Source organism: Anolis sagrei, chromosome 4 (assembly GCF_037176765.1).
Source record: "Anolis sagrei isolate rAnoSag1 chromosome 4, rAnoSag1.mat, whole genome shotgun sequence".
Lineage (NCBI taxonomy): Eukaryota > Metazoa > Chordata > Lepidosauria > Squamata > Dactyloidae > Anolis > Anolis sagrei.
The window spans coordinates 53,255,183-53,268,635 of record NC_090024.1 but is presented as its reverse complement, the minus strand read 5'-3'; the positions used below and the strand labels follow the sequence as shown (position 1 = coordinate 53,268,635).

At 39.8% G+C, this 13,453-nt stretch overlaps 4 non-coding genes across 4 annotated transcripts; 1 reads left to right on the top strand and 3 right to left on the bottom strand.

The window, feature by feature from the left end:
• Positions 1-3,669: 3,669 nt before the first annotated feature.
• On the bottom strand, positions 3,670-3,742 carry TRNAA-AGC (transfer RNA alanine (anticodon AGC)). The gene has a single exon. It is a non-coding gene; the product is annotated as a tRNA-Ala (tRNA).
• Positions 3,743-5,842: 2,100 nt separating this feature from the next.
• TRNAA-AGC (transfer RNA alanine (anticodon AGC)) lies at positions 5,843-5,915 on the bottom strand. Its single transcript has one exon. It is a non-coding gene; the product is annotated as a tRNA-Ala (tRNA).
• Positions 5,916-6,515: 600 nt separating this feature from the next.
• Positions 6,516-6,588, bottom strand: TRNAA-AGC (transfer RNA alanine (anticodon AGC)). The gene has a single exon. It is a non-coding gene; the product is annotated as a tRNA-Ala (tRNA).
• Positions 6,589-8,826: 2,238 nt separating this feature from the next.
• On the top strand, positions 8,827-8,899 carry TRNAA-AGC (transfer RNA alanine (anticodon AGC)). Its single transcript has one exon. It is a non-coding gene; the product is annotated as a tRNA-Ala (tRNA).
• The last annotated feature ends 4,554 nt before the right edge of the window (positions 8,900-13,453 follow it).

Here is a 13,453-nt window from a genome sequence, read left to right as displayed (position 1 = left end):
GTCTCTTGATGAAATTGTCTACGTCAGTGGTTCTTAACCTGTGGGCCGCAGACCACCAGTAAACTGCAAAGATGAAAATCTGGTCCGGGAGCCTCCTTCCCCTTTTTTAAAATTTTTATTTCCACTCCTTTCGTGCCTCCTGACACTCCTTTCCTGTCACTGACCATGTCATAGGTTCTGTATCCAAAACTAGAGCTGATGTTATCTATCTGATGCAATTTTCTGAATTAGCACCTTAAACCGAATCTAAAGTTGACCAAAAACTGTTTTGTAACCCTTTTGGTACTAATCTTGGAGAAGTAGTCCCTGGTCAAAAAAAGGTTGGGATTCACTGGTCTAGATCCATTTCAGACTGGTTTCAGGCCTGGCTATGCCATGCCACATTAATCATATCTTTTTATTTTTGATAAGTTTGGTAGATAAAGGGAATACCGTGGATATAGCATATCTTGATTTTATTAAGGCCTTTGACAAGGTGCCCATGATATTCTTGGGAAAAAAAATCCCTAGTAAAATGTAGATAATTCTACCCCAACGTATTCAAAATGTGCTGGAGGAGATTGTTATGAATGCAATGTGTGGCCAAAAACAAAAGGTTCGAGAGTAAATCTAGCCTGAATTCTCACTAGAAGCAAAAAGAAGTAAACTGGGATCATTGCACTTTTGACATATCATGAGAAGACATGATTTACTATAAAAGTCAGAGCTGGTGAAGGTTGTAGGCAATACGTGGATGGGTAATTGGTTGACCAACCAAATCCAAAGGGTGTTTACCATTGGCTCTTCGTCATAGAGGAAAGTGACTAGTGGGGTATCATAGGGTTCTGTACTGGGCCAGGTGTTACTTTACATCTTTATCTGTGACTTGGATGGTGGAATAGAGGATATGCTTATCAAATTTGCAGGTGACACCAAATTGGGAGGGATAGCTAATACTCTACGGAGGACAGAATTGAAATCCAAAATTACCTTGAGGGACTGAAATGCACAGGGATAGCATAGGTTACAACTTGCTTGACCACCTGTGAAAGGGCTCTAGGAGTCTTAATAAACCACAAGCTGAGTATGATCTACATTGTGATGTGGCAGCTAAAAGAGCCAATAGGGTTATAGGCTGCATCAATAACATAGTGTCTCTAAATCAAGTGAGATAATAGCACCACTCTTTAATCAGACTTCAAAATGCTGTGTCCAGTTCTGGATATGGGGCTGTGGATTCAAACTGCAGGAAAGGATATTCCACCTAAACATTAGGAAGAACTTCCTCATGGTAAGAGCTGTTTGACAGAGGAATTTGCTGCCTGTGAATGTGGTGAATTCTCCTCTGCAGGTTTTAAAGCTGAGAGTGGATGATAGTATTATATAACAAAATTTGAGAAATTTTCTGTTCCTGGTTTGAAAGTGTTATTCCTGTTTAATTACACAGTACTTACTTTGAAAGTAGTGGTTATACTTCAGAAACTTTGTTGCAGCCACAAACTATGTTAAATTGGTTGAGATTCTATGGGATATTCATTGAAAACCTATAACAAAATGTGCTGCAGGATGTCTCGGACAAACAAAATTTTTGCAGTTTAGTAAACCTTTTCCATATTTTTTAAAATGATAGAACCAATTAGGAAATGACATTTATAACACAGGAGCAAAAATCACATCACACAGTACTTTAAGTAGGTGTTCCTGCATGGCAGAGGATTGGATAGCCCTTGGGATCTCTTCCAATTCTTTTTCCATTCTAAAATAGCAAAAAGATTAACCAGTAAATGCAAATTTTAGCTCTCTTGTTTCTGAAATGTAAAGTTACATCTGAGGAGTCTAGAAAGCTTACATGATAGTTAAAATGGAGACAGTACATGATGCTCAAAAGAAGGCAATTTTATTGCAGAAGAGTGTGATTACTTACTATATCTCAACTGTGGATCCTTTCACACTATACAATTATAGTATTAGAATTCCACTTTAACTGCTATAGGTCCATCCTATTGAATCGTGAGGTTGTGGATTTTATTCAACACTAGAGCTTTCAGACTAAGAAAAGAATTCTCATATCCTTCCCTAAACTACAAATTCTAGGATTCTATAAGATGTTGGCATTGAAATGAAATGATGGTATTATAATTGGTAGTGTGAAGGGATCCTTGTATCATATCAAATAATGATGATATATTGGGTCTTCTACTAGTATTCCCAGTGTGATTAAATCACACATATAATTTTTTCAGCATACATAGGTGAGAGAAAGGAAGAAAGTGGCATTTAAAAAGTAACCAATTTCATTATAGTCGTGTTAAAGACTTTCATGGCTGGAATCACTGGGTTGCTGTGAGTTTTATGGGCTGTATGACCATGTTCCAGAAGCATTTTCTCCTGACATTTCACCCACATCTATGGCAGGCATCCTCAAAGTTTGTGAGATCGCTTGGAAACTAGGCAAGCGAGGTTTAAATACCTGTGCAATGTCCAGGGTGGGAGAAAGAACATGTATCTGCTTGCGGAAAGTGTTAATGTTGTAATTGGCCACTTGATTAGCATTGAATGGCCTTGTAGCCTCAAAGCCTGGCTGCTTCCTGTCTGAGGGAATCATTTATTGGGAGGTATTAGGGATTTGTGCCCAAACATGAATCAAGGAACATGAAAGACACTATAGACTACTTCAATCCAGACAAGTCAGCCATAGTAGAGCACTTGATGAACCAACCTAGACACAGAAATGCTGGACCACTCTAACAACTACCATGCCAGACTACACAGAGAAGCCATTGAAATCCACAAGCATGTGGACAATTTCAACAGAAAGGAACAAACCATGACAATGAACAAAATCTGGCTTCCAGTATTAGAAAATTCAAAAATCAGGACAACAAATAAAGAACAACACTCAGAAAGCCGATGAATTCCAGACAGGAAACAATCAGAGCCAGCTAACACCTCCCAACAAAGGATTCCTTCAGGGAGCTTTGAAGGTGCAAGGCAATTAAATGCTAATCAAGGTGGCCAACTGCAACATTGACACTTGCCTCAAACAGACGAGTTCTTTCTCCCACCTTGGACATTTTTCCACTAATATATAAACTTCACTTCCCTAGTTTCCAAGAGACCACAACCTCTGAGGATTCATGCCATAGATGTGGGTGAAATGTCAAGAGAGGATGCTTCTGGAACATGGCCATACAGCCTGGAATATTTATTTATTTACAATATATCTATCACATCTTTCTCAATCCCGAAGCCATTCGATGCCACAACAATCCAAAATATACAATTAAAACATTAAAAACATTTTTAAATCAATACAAAAACTCAGCCATTCAGTATCATTTATTACAATTACCTTATTTTGGATGCACTGAATCAATATATACAAAAACTTTAAAACTGTTTATAATGTTATCAATTTAGAAATAAAGAAACTCAAAATTTTTATTTTATTACAGTATCACAAGATATAAATGTATGGCAAAATTGTAGGAGTACTTTCTGGAGGGTAAGTATTTTTATGAGATATATATTTAAGCTTTCATGTGTAGATCACCACAAACTCATTGTATGTTTTGGCTTCTGTTTCTCTACCCATATTACATAGTATAGTATATAACCTTCCTCTAAAACAACATGCATTTGGAAAGCGTAACAGCTTAGCACTTTCTATTAAAACACAATAAAGCCAACTGGAGAATGCGGGCATCGATCCCGCTACCTCTCGCATGCTAAGCGAGCGCTCTACCATTTGAGCTAATTCCCCTCGGTTGCAGCTTGGTGAGAAAGTTGTGAAGAAAGAAGGTGTTATCACAAAAGAGTCTGCAACTATGCCTGGAATCTTGATGACTCATCTTAATGCTTCAACAAGGAGAGAGGACTGGCTTCCTAGAAGCAGGAATGAAAGAATAATCAGTCCTAAAATCTGTTGCTTCTGGCAGGTATATACCCTCTGTACTCGTCTTACGTAACCTAGAAAGTTCATTTATATACTCACTTTAAGGCAAAAAGGGTTTACAATTTTTCATTTGACAACTCTCAGCCCTTAGACTTACAATCTAAATAATATGACACAAAAGGAAGGGGAATAGGGGAAGGGATGAAGTCTACCAGATATGCCTAAATATTTGTCCCCCTCCTTTAATAAAATTAGTGTTTGTTTCTCTGATATGTCTTACCTGTCAAACTGAAGATGTGCCATTATAAGACAGGCATTCCTATAAAGCTATTTCCAGCTAACTAAACAAGGAATCTGCAGTTGGGTTTTCCATGCAACTGCAAGCAGGAACATGGACAAGAACTATCATGTTAAGATATATTAAAAACAGTCACTTCTGGAGAATGCGGGCATCGATCCCGCTACCTCTCACATGCTAAGCGAGCGCTCTACCATTTGAGCTAATTCCCCTGCCATACACATTGTATAGGGAGCTTGTGATCACAAAACCCTTTGCAAGTTGAGTCACAAAACTGAAATAATGCACTATACTGAACATTATGTATACCAAAATGTATACAAATAATATGAGCCAAGGAATGCAGGAATACAGCCTACAAATGATTTACAGATCCACTGAGAAAATCCAGGAAATGCTTCAATCAGCAAAGGACAAGAGGGATCCTCTCATCTCTACAAGAGTCTACCATTTACTATGCAGCTGTGGATCAGTCTATGTAGGGACTTCCAAATGCAGCACAAATCAAGAAACATGAAAGAAACTGCAGACTAATTCAACTAAAGAAGTCAGCCATACCAGAGCACTTGGATGAACCAACCTGGGCACAGCATATTATTTGCGAACACAGAAATGCTGAACCACTCTAATGACCACCATGTCTTACTACACAGAGAATCCTTTGAAATCCTTAACACCTAAAAAGCAGGGGAATTCCAGAGAAGAATCAATCAGGGTCAGCTAACATCTCCCAACAAATGATTTCCCCAGGCAGCAACTAGCCAAGCTTTGAAGCTGCAAGGCCATTAAATGCTAACGAAGGTGGCCAACCGCAACATTCACACTTGCCTCAAGCAGACAAGAGTTCTTTCTTCCACCCTGGTCATTCCAGATATATAAACCTCACTTGGCTAGTTTCCAACAGATCTCACAACGTCTGAGGATGCCTGCCAAAGATGTGGGTGAAATGTCAGGAGATAATGCTTGTGGAACATGGCCATACAGCCTGGAAAACTCACAGCAACCCAAAACAAAAATGAACCCCAATGTTTCTTGAATAGTGTGATCTATAATTTAAGCTGTGATGGGGCAAAGTATGCCCCAATGGAACCCAGGACTCAGGAGATTTTTTGTGTATTTTTTTAAATAGCAACTTTTGCTCCAAAATTCACTTTGTGGTATGTGAAGGGCATTTATACCACCAATGACAACTGTCTGAGCCCCAGAAGTAAAAGCTGGAGTGTGGGGAATGAGGATTGTGACTAATATGGTCCTTTAACCTTCTATTGTTGTTCAGTGCTGAATTAAGTTAATTTCCCTCCCCTGCAATTAGCACCATAGGTTTCTATAGTAAAACACTTACAATTTTCATCTAAACATAAAACTTTACACTACTGAATATACCATACACTATTTATCAGAAGCAAACAGAGGGTACAGTTGTAATTTTTGTTTTCTGTGTCAGGAGCGACTTGAGAAACAGTTGTGATGCATTGTAAAAAAAACAAAGTTTAAAAAACTTAGCATTATACTAAATATCCTTTGACCACTTAGAGCGCCTCTGGTGTTGCTATAAGGAGGTCTTCCGTTGTGCATGTGGCAGAGCTCAGACTGCATTGTAATAGGTGGTTTGTGCTTTGCTCTTCTCCATTCACTGAAATATACTTCTTTTTTTAAAAAAGCCCACCAAGTGGAGAATGCGGGCATCGATCCCGCTACCTCTCGCATGCTAAGCGAGCGCTCTACCATTTGAGCTAATTCCCCTCCTATGCATTTTCCATAGGAAGTTGTGATCATGAAGCCCCCTTTATAAGTTTTGTCATGAAATTGTAAGAATCTATCTTGCAGATTATTCTATACATTGAAACATAGGCTGTGGCCACAAAACTCTTTTTCAATTTTCAAAAAGGTAGCCACGCTTTCAAATGGAAATTCTCTTTATTAATATACACAAAGGAAAACATGAACTGTGGAGAATGCGGGCATCGATCCCGCTACCTCTCACATGCTAAGCGAGCGCTCTACCATTTGAGCTAATTCCCCTTCTGTATACCTTACTTGGAACGCTTTTTGAAAAACTTCACAAATACTTGTAAAACGCATTCTATTGAATAGTTGGTCTTAAAATACAGACAAAAAAAAAGGAACAAGCTTGAGAATTTCTGCATTCTTTTCACATGCTCAGTGAGTACTCTGCCATCTGAGCTGATTCCCTTCCCATTTCTTTTGCAGCATAGGATGTAACCAGGAAGCCTTTTTCAAAACAACAGCACTCCCAACATTTTAACAAACCATCTCTTCATCATTTATTTATGTATTTGTGATCTCTATACTAAAATGAGCAAAGAGGGGAAAAAACCGAACTGGAGAATGCGGGCATCGATCCCGCTACCTCTCGCATGCTAAGCGAGCGCTCTACCATTTGAGCTAATTCCCCTTCCTGGTAATTCCCTTTCACCATCTACTGTCAGATGAGTCATCACAGGAACTGGTCTTTCCGGATAATGCCATCACGTGCTCTTTACTCCCTTGAGCAATACAAAATGCTAGGTTCAATTTCCTCCGCTAGGAATTTAAAGAAATAGAGGCAGATCAAATGGAGAGTCTTATAAGCCAGAATGTTGTTGTTCATTCGTTCAGTCGTCTCCGACTCTTCGTGACCTCATGGACCAGCCTACGCCAGAGCTCCCTATAAGCCAGAATATATCATAGATAACAACCTGTCCTTGCAAAGGAAACTTTAAATAACCTAGAATATTTCAGTGTTCTCTTTTTTTCTGAATGAGTTTCTGCTTCTGTTCCACATATCCTGACCCCTCCTATTATCTGGAGGGTTTTAACTCCTTACCAACTTTTGACTTGGCACTTAATTCAGAAATATATAAGCTGCTCAAAGCTATCTGGGAACTATCTTGAAATCACTAGCTCCCTAGGCATTGCAAAGGAATGGTAGACCTGGGTTGTAAGTTTTTCAGACTGTATGACCATGTTTCAGAAGCATTCTCTTCTGACGTTTCGCCTGCATCTATGGCAGGCATTATTAAAATGGTAGACCAACAGCTACTGAAAAATGAGTGACAGAAAGGGGAGAAAAAATAGAGAATGTGGCCACTGATCCCACTACTTCTCACATGCTAAGCAAGTACTCTACTCCCTCCTACTGCATATCCTGCAGTTTTTATAATATTACTCAGTAAGTATACAAATGGAGGTGTCTTCATGTTTATACAGTGGAGTCTTGATATTTATTATTTTATTTATTATTTAATTTACTATATTTATATATCGCCTTTCTCACCCTTGAGGGGGATGAGACTCAAGGTGATTTACAACATACTAACAGCAAAATTCAATGCCAATATACATGTAGAAAGGAAAGAAAAAATCATAATAACTAAACACTAATATATAACTATAAATTAAAATAATTAAAACCATTAAATATAAGGCATAAACATTCAAATATTAAGACAAAGCACTAAAAACATCTACTATAAATATTAAAATCACACGATCCAAAAATCGTACACTGTAGCCATTCCAATTTTCATTACACATATTTCCTAATTATTCTTTGCACTGCATTATTTTACTGGCTAAAGACTTGGTCCCACAACCATGTCTTTTTTCTTTCTTTCTAAAGGCCAGGAAGGAGGATGCTGACCTATTCTCACTGGGGAGATAGTTCCAGAGCAAAGGAGCCACCACTGAGAAGGCCCTGTCTCTTCTCACGATTGGTTCCAAGACCCCCTGTTGATACAAATATCCGTGGGTGCTCAAGCCTCATTATATGTAATGGCATGTTAAAATGTTGTCCTTTATATAAAATGACAAAAGCTAAAATTAAAGCTGGAGAGAACCTGAGTATTTGTGAGATGGCAGGATGCTAGAGCAGGTTAATTTACTCTTCGTAAATCAGAACAACTTATTTACAATCATGTGATCAGTTGCATCAACTCACATAATGTCCTTTTATGAGATATTTAAAATGGTCTTTCTTTGTCCATGTAGATAAACTCCTTCAGCAGCTCATGAAGCAAGAGTACACTTCAAACTGTGTCTCTGCTTCTTCTTCTCTCTGCACTTGCATAGCTCAAGCCTGAACAAAAATGTAACAGTATCCAAAAGTCCCAGGCTCAGCCATCTCCCTAGGCATTGCACAACCAATCAGCTTAATGCATCTCATTTTACAGTTGACACCTACACACTCACAGATTCCTTGCATGCTCCAACAAACTGAATCAATCCACCAAAGATCTGGCTATACCAACTCCACTGTAAACCCTACCTCATTATTTGCTTCAGTCCCTACTGCTATCTATCAGAAAATATGTAAAAGATTTTGCCATGTTAGCCACCACAGCTCCTATTGAAACAGAATTTCCGATCACATCCCATGCTGTAAAAGAAATGGGAATGAAATCAGCTCAAAGGCATACACTGGGCACATGAAAAGAATGCCCAAATTATCCAGCTTGCTCCTTTTTGGGCGTATTTTAAAACCTGCTATTCAATAGATTGCGGGCCCTTCCACACAGCCATATAGCCCAGAATATCAAGGCAGAAAATCTCACAATATCTGCTTTGAGCTAGGTTATCTGAGTCCATAATATGGGACTTCCTGCCTTGATATTCTGGGATATAGGGCTGTGTGGAAGGGCCCTTGTATATGGCAGGGGAATTAGCTCAAATGGTAGAGCGCTCGCTTAGCATGCGAGAGGTAGCGGGATCGATGCCCGCATTCTCCAGAAGTGCTGTTTTAATACAGTTGCTGCTTTTAATTACCAAGCATTTGCTTATGTTCCTACTGTGCAGATGAATTGGAACTCAAAATTAAGGTAAAGTCCTCTTTAACTTTCTGGAGGTAATCATTTGGTTTCTTATGTAAATGCATACATTACTCAGTTTGCACAGCAAGAGGTATTGCAAAAGCTATTTTGTCTTTGTTTTAAAGACCACCCTTTCTGCCTCCAAGCACTCTAAGGGGGTGATATGGGAGCAGTACAGAGTGTTTGCAGTAAAGAAGGCTTTCATAGTGTACCGTGCACAATTATAAACATTTGCCATAAGGTAAATCCAAAGAAATTCAATGCTTCTTTCTTCTTTGTAGACATATATAGCATCATGCTGCAAAGCAGTGCTACTCAAAGTGGTGGCCATCAAAGCATGTGCTGAATTTCCAGGAAATAAACTAATGTACTTAAAGGGCATTCAAATGGTACTAAAATCAGGCATATTCAGGGGAAATGCTACTCCCTCACAGCGAATATCACAAGAAGCATGCATTAAAATGTGTCTTTGTGTGTAATACTATACTTATCAATCTTAAACATTAATAAAATGGTAACAATAGAAGCATTAAAACAAATTAGATAGCTATGAATGTCAATAATGTGTTTGGCATTGTTTGCTAGGTGAGAGTGTAATAAAGCATGGCCACTTGAGTTTATGCGTTTGTATCAGGGGAAGCCTAAGGCCCCATCTACGCTGCCCTATGCAGTCCAGATCATCTGATTTGAACTGGATTATATGGCAGTGTAGACTAATATAATCCAGTTCAAAGCAGATAATCTGGATTGTATATGGTCAATCTTTGAAAGGCACATGTCGCCTTCCCACCTCCACCATCACTACCCACTACAGACAAGCCCCAGGAAGACCCTTAACAATGGTCTCTTTTAAACAGCTCTGTTAACACAAGATATTTTTGACCTAGTAAACTCTGGAGAGCCATATGTCAACCATTTTCCTACCAAAGTCTTCATCATAGCGAAAGAACAACCACACTGTTAGCAAAGACCTTCGAGAGGAAATGTGTAGTTTGCCATCCCTTGTGCTCTGTCACCTGAAGCCAGCATCTTACAATGCCTCATACAGGAGCCACCTCAGGTACATACCTGAGATGGCTCCCATATAGTATGTGATGTCATAGAATCAATAACCCAGAATGAGCATTTGGTGTCCCGATGCAAAACACCCTTTCGATACCATTAGATACGAAAAAAGATTGGAGAGACATTGCGTGTTGTCTGAGCTCAGAGTTCTCTTGTACAAATACCCACTACTGTTTTTCATCATTTTAACAACCAAACTTTCCAGATAGAAAACTTCCTCTTGTGCATATTGTTTTTAGACCATGACTACATGGACTCATCATCACATGACACATGTCTGCCCATTCCAGGAAGAGTTAAACAAATTCACATTGAGCAAAAACTGGGCCTGCTGCTTGCCATAGTCATAACCACAATGCTTCCATAGTTGATGCAAAACCAAACGCTAGTGCCATGGGATCTGTCTTTATTTTACTGCAGCGTTGTTCAATTTCTTTTATAACAGCAACAACGTAGATCAACACAGCAAAGGCACCTTAGAAAGAGAGAGATTATATTGTGTTGTCAAAGGCTTTCATGGCCAGAATCACTGGGTTGCTGTGAGTTTTCTGAGCTATATGGCCATGTTCCAGAGGCATTCTCTCCTGACGTTTCACCCACATTTATGGCAAGCATGCTCAGAGGTTGGGAGGCTGAGACTAGTTGAGGCTGCCTAGTTTCCAATAGACTAAGGATGCCTGCCATAGATGTGGGCGAAATGTCAGGAGAGAATGCTTCTGGAATATAGCCTTTCAGCCCAGAAAACTCACAGCAACCCAGTGATTATATTACTTTTCATACATGTACTTTCAATTCAATGTGTTTAAAATACACATCATGAGACCAAATTTACACTGCTGTTGGGTACCACTTTAATTGCCATGGCTGCATAGTATGGAATCGTGAGAGCTGTAGTTTACACGGTCTCTAACTTGTTCTGCCGAAGAGGGCTGGTACCTGACCAAACTACAACTCCCATGATTCCATAGCATTCAACCATGGCAGTTCAAGTGGTGTTAAACAGCGTTCATTCTCCAGCATGCATGGGCGAACTTCAGCCCTCCATGTGTTTTGAACTTTAACTCCCACAATTCCTAACAGTCTATCGGCTGTTAGGAATTATAGGAGTTGAAGTCCAAAACACCTGGAGGGCCGATGTTTACCCATCCCTGTTCTGCAGTGTAGGTGCACCAACTGCCTCATTGTACCCGACCTTCTGCCAGTTTCCTTAAGCATCTTCAAGCCCATCAACCACAGCACACAAACGCTCTCTGCAAAAGTTGCTTGCTGTCCCCTTAATTCCTGCTTGTTATTCTATGACTCTACGTCAATAAGAAGTCAAAAAGAAACCAAAGCCTAAGCACAGGATAGACAAGCTCCTGCTACAGCTCTGCCCAGATAACAAACAGAATGATGATATAATGAGCCTCAGCTCAGGACATCAAGATAGAAAATGCCCTCTTGCTTCCTGCTCTTCCGGTCCTGTCTCCAAACAAAATAAAGACTTATTTTTAAAGCAGCTATCTTTTTGTTCACGATGTGGAACCCTGTGTCAACACAGATGGCATTGCACAGAGCTTACAGTTTACTTTACAAAGAATTGGAAGAGACCACAAGCGTCACAGTCCAACCCTATTCTGCCCTGTGGGAATAAACAAGTTAAGCACTCTCAACAAATGGCCACCAGGCTTCTGTTTTAAAGCACCCAGAGAAAGAGACTCCACCACACCTCAAGGCAGCATAATGCACTGCTAGACATGTGATGATCCCTATCACACTTCATAGCTACAGTGCTATTATTCCACTGTAACTGCCATGACAATATTCCCTAAGTCAGGGAAAAAGAAACATGCCAACTATGAATTATGATAGGCAGGCCCATAGCAGGATTTTGATTCTGAGTCTGAGTGAAAGAGGGTCTACCCTAACAAACTTTTTGTATCGTTACCCCAATACCCCCATGTATATGGGATATATTGAGCATGGTGATCAGATCATGATATGAATAAACATAACCATTTAAATAATGCACCAGTAAGGCCTTCTCGTGGACCACCATGAGAATTTCGGGGGGGGGGGGGGGGGCTGAAGCCCCTTGAGCCCCCCCCCCCGGCTACATGCCTGATTATAGGTGTTCTACCAGTACAGTTGGCCCTCCGTAGCCACAGATTCTGCATCCATAGATTCAACCTTCCACAGTTTAAAAATCCAAAAATCAAACCTTAATTTTGTCATTTGATATATGACTCGTCATTTTCCCACACCTGTGTATACAATGGGACATTGGAAATCATGGATTTTTCCTTGTAAAACTACAACTCCCATGATTCCATAGCCTTGAGCCATGGCAGTTGAAGTGTCAAATCGCATTAATTCTAGATGCATTCTTGGCAAATTTTGTTTTGTTTTTATTTCCTTCTATACACAATATACATAATTGTGTTGTCAAAGGCTTTCATAGCCGGAATCATTGGGTTGCAGTGAGTTTTTTGGGCTGTATGGCCATGTTCCAGAAGCATTCTCTCCTGACATTTTGCCCACATCTATCTCAGGCATCCTCAAAGGTTGTGAGGTATGTTGGAAACCAGGCAAGTGGGGTTTATATATCTGTGGAATGTCCAGGTGGGAGAAAGAACTTTTGCCTGCTTGAGGCAAGTGTGGTCACCTTGATTAGCATTTAATGGCACTGCAGCTTCAAAGCCTGGCTAGTTGCTGCCTGGGGGAATCCTTTATTTCGAGGTGTTAGCTGGCCCCGATTGTTTCATGACTGAAATTCCTGTGTTGTTTGAGTATTCTTCTTTATCTACTGTCCTGATTTTAGAGGATTTTTTAAAATATTGGTAGCTGGATTTTGTTCATTTTCATCATTTCCTCCTTTCTGTTGAAATTGTCTACATGCTTGTGGATTTCGGTGGCTTCTCTTGTGTAGTCTGACATGGTGGTTGCTCGAGTGGTTCAGTATTTCTGTGTTCTAAAATAATATGCCAACAAAGTATTTTCCCCAGGCAGGAAGCAGCAAGGCTTTGAAACTGCATGACCATTCAATGCTAATCAAGGTGGTCAATTGCAACACTTGCACTTGCCTCCAGCAAAGAGTCCTTTTTCCCACTCAGGACATTCCACAGATACCTAAACCCTATTTGCCTAGTTTCCAACAGACCTCACAACCTCTGAAGATGCCAGCCATAGATGTGGGTGAAACGTCAGGAGAGAATGCTGCTAGAACATGGCCATACAGCCCAGAAAACTCACAGCAAACCAATATATACATAATTGTATTGGATTTGGCTAACCTGCAGTACACTTATGAATTTATTTTTTTATTCTATTTTTTTTAATGAGCTCTTTAATTTTTTTCAATATTATACCTATAAAGCCCTTCTCTCCATAAACCAGCCTGAGCTCTTCGTTCTTGGGTGGAGGCCCTCC